Below are 4,214 nucleotides of genomic sequence, written 5' to 3'. Positions count from 1 at the left end.
CAGTAACTCAAAAAATGTTGTATCAACCCAATTATTCATACCAGAAACAGAAACATCATCCTTGATAATCCTGTCTTCCACAGAAAATCATCAAAATAGTCAATCTTTTCTCTAAACATTTTTAAAATATGTCTACTTTTCATCTCGCCAACAAAATAATTAGCACCATGAGATAAAATATAATGTAATCCACACATGCATGTCACACATATAATTTAAAATTTTCTACTAGCCACATTAAAAAAAGAAAACATGAAAATAAATTTAATAAAATAAATTATTTAATTCAATATATAAAATATTTTCATTTCAACATAATCAATATAAAAACTACTCATGAAATATTACTTTTTTTCAACTATGACTTTGAAATCTGGTGCGTGTTTTACACTTAAAACATATCACAATTAGGACAAGTCACTTTTCAAGTGTTCTGTCAGTATGTGTGGCTAGTACCTACCATTTGGACAAACCAGCTTTGGTCATAGCTGACAAGCTCTTGTTGCTGCATCTGTTAATAAGCTTTGCACATGTCCACTTGCTTCCCTTTCAATTAACTCTTAATAAGCAGCCAAAATAATTTTTTTTGTTGCAACTTTGCTTTAATGATTGCAAGTAAAGTTCTTTCAATAACTTCCCTCCTTTAGGGGAGGGGTTAAAGTCTTAAACTCCTATAACACTGGTATCTGATGCCATATTTGGCATCTCCAATTTTTATAAATTACAAAGCTTCTTCCCATTTCACTGCCTTTATAAATGCTTGAAATAATTTTGCTCCTATCCATCTCTATTCTTAGCATAAGTGCCACTTACCTACAGAAATCCTCCCTGACACCCATTCTTCTCTCTTCCCCCACAATAAGTTAGGATTCTAATTACATATTCTTACTGCACCCAGAACTTTTACTTTGTGACAGAAATTATATGTGCAATCATTTATTCAACATAAGTGTCTCATTTGGTCACTCTTGCTCGCCTTTTATTCCCACACCAAGAACAGTGCTTGATACTGACTAAATACAACTGGCCATCAAATAATGTTTTGTGCAATGTTGCTTCATCATAATATTGATGAGAAAATAAAAACACTAACTATGAACGAAATTACATTATTCAAACACCTAGTTTCATTATACATCACTTTGCTTAAAGTTGCGGTTTCTAAGTACCTATCAACAATGCTAAGTGAGGACTTATGGAAAATGTAGAAACTTAACCCTGTTGGCATTATTCCTGTGAAGAAAAAGTCGAGGTTACCAAAATAGGCTTAGACCAATCATGATACATATCTCTGGACTAGGAAAAGAACTCTGGCACAAAACTATCTCATCTTTGAACAAAATTAGTGTTCTATTTATAAGAAAAAGAAAAGAGTTGTCTATTGGGTAGGCCACCAACCTTGCCTACCAGAAAATCCACTTTATGATTGTGATAGACTATTTACCTACTTTGGCTTACATCAGCCTGGAGAAAAGCAAGGCAGAAACATCTTGAGATAAATTTGTGGGTGGAGAAGGGTTTTTTTCTTTTTTTGCATTTAACTGTAAAAATAAGTGGAAGAAACATACTGTATTAGTCAGGGTTGTCCAAAGAGACAGAATCAGATTTTATACACACACACACGCACACACATATATATGTTTCCATCTTAATATACACACATACACACACACATATGTGTGTGTGTGTGTGTGTGTGTGTATAGTGCCAGGAAGGCACAGATCTAGTTCTCTCTGATCCAAGCAGACAGGTAAAGGAAAGTCCTGGAGCCCTCAGTGGCTTTTTCAGGCTTTAATTGAGCTTTTACATGTAGTGTGGCAACCAGGTACATGGTAGGCAGGGGTGCCAGGGGCCCAGGAGGCTGGCAGGCCTCCCAGCCCCCAGAAATCTTCACTCTTTACTGCCCTCTCTCTAGTTCTACAAGTTTTCCTTGGTGAATATAAATACTGCAGCCATGGCCCACAAAAGTGAATAGAATACAATGGAATATAACAATGTAACAAAATCCATGTGCCCTCATCAGGCTTGCACTCAGGATGGCAGGGATCCATCATCAATCTTAATGGCAGGAGGGAAGAAAAGACTGACAATCATTTACCCTACTATATAAGTATGTGCTTGTGTGTGTGTGGGTACACACACATAGATATACATGTATATGATCATATTTTTAAAAAAGATTTATTTATTTTATACAAGAACCAAGGTACAGGCCAGATATGGGGAAGGGTGAGAGGATTCACCAGAGACAGAGCGGGGTGCAGAACAGGCAGACTGATGAAATACACTGCTGAGGGGAGCAGCGGGCAGGGCAGGAGAGGTCCGCCATGCCATGTGGGACCCTTGCCGGTTGGCCGGGATCGAACCAGGACTGCAGAGGCTGCGGACAGTTATACAGAGTAGCGCTCAAGCGCCTGCGCCACCAGGGGAGGCCCTATATGATAATATTTATTATAAGAATTGTCTCATGTGGTTAGAGAGGTTAAGCCCTACAATCTGCTGCCTGCAAGCTGGAGAACCAGGAAAGCCAATGATATAATTCAGTTCTAGTCTGAAGGCCCAAAGCCTTTTGATGCTTCTTTGTTTTCTCAGAGTAGAGTGCTGTCACACTTTATCATATTGTCCTTCCCCAACAACACATTCTATCCTTGTATCCTGTTAACTTTGACCTCCACACAGGGAGCAAACATTGTGCTGATTTTGGAGTCAGGTTAACATTATATATTTGTCTATCCTGATGAACTTGAAAAAGATGCTTACTTCTTTAATTCACTTCCTCACCTGTAATATGAATATAATACATTGGTTCTTAAATTCTATGTTATTTTAGAGTTACCTAGAGGGCTTGTAAAAAGAGAAAATAGTATGAGGTGCTCAGGTTTCTGATTTAGGTGGGTGGGATCTGAGGATTTGCATATTAAAAGACCCCAGTTGCTAATGCTGCCTTTGTAGAGAAAACACTGCAAGAACCACTGAAATAATGGGATTAGGGTAAGAAATACTATTTGCCAAGTGCCTGATTCAAAGTAACCATCTTATGAATGTAAGTCTTTCATCCTCCACCTCTTTTCCAGAACAAAGGAAATAGATGATAAAAATGAATTATGATACTGTGTTTGAATGAAATTGCACTATATGCAATTACCATTGGTAAAGGCTTTCTGGAAGAAAACCAAAAGAGAGATTTCTGTGGGAATAAATTAAAGGAGATATTTTAAGTAAATGAATCTTTGGAAGCTATTGATTGATAAAATATTGGTAACAGCATCAAAGGGCACTTCTATGCATTATTGTTAGAAAAATTATATATATATATGTATATATATATATATACACATAATCTTGGAGAGTAATTTGGCAGCACCTACCAAGTGTGAAAAACACATACATTTTAACTTAGAAATTTCACTTCTAGAAATACACACAAATACACAGGAATATTATGCAATATATTTGCAGAGCAGCTTCTAAACTCAAGTAAGCAAGAAATGTGTTTTTTTTTTTTTGCCCTATAAGTCTACCTGATTTATACTTCAAACCTATCATAACAAGTGGCAAGAGTAAACCTCATTCATTTCAGGACTTACTCCCTGCCAATTTTGTGGAGTGGCCTCTGAGAATCAGGAGGCATTAGCAGAGCAGAAATGTTTGGTGGAGGGTATGTGTGGAGAGTGGTCATGTCACAATCCGTCTATGCTGTCATCTATTGACTTGGCCACAATTCTGTTGGTACATGAGAGATCTTTGTATAGAGTTTGCTACAATTTTATGGCATGACTCCCTGCTTGTGATTTCATACTGCTCCTACTAATCCCATGCCATCTTGTGTTGCCAGATAATACAGCAGGCTGAGACCCTTACTCTTTGATGCCTCTTTCAGATGTTTGGAATCATTCTCTGTAACTTATAAATTCCATGGTTGTTTAGGACTCTAATTTGTGTCATAACTACTTATTTTAGTACTACTAATAGTAAATATAGGTAAGTTTCAAATGCCGGTTTTCAAATTGTCACAGATTGCCATTTGAAATCTTGTATGACTTAAATTTTTATCATATATTGAAGAAAGGAAGTAACAATTTTGATGGTGAAAATCTTGTTTTCAAGATGAGTCCCAGATGTAAGCCACTCCTTAATCAGTGACTCAGTGATTATAACTTAGCAACATGCAAGGCTGGGTTAACTATATATAGCTTTAATTTTGTATGCACTGA

Source organism: Talpa occidentalis, unplaced genomic scaffold (genome assembly GCF_014898055.3).
Source record: "Talpa occidentalis isolate TD23 unplaced genomic scaffold, MPIMG_talOcc4v2.1 talOcc4.4, whole genome shotgun sequence".
In the NCBI taxonomy this organism is placed as follows: Eukaryota; Metazoa; Chordata; class Mammalia; order Eulipotyphla; family Talpidae; genus Talpa; species Talpa occidentalis.
The sequence above is the reverse complement of the archived record's forward strand: the minus strand, read 5'-3'. Positions refer to the sequence as shown.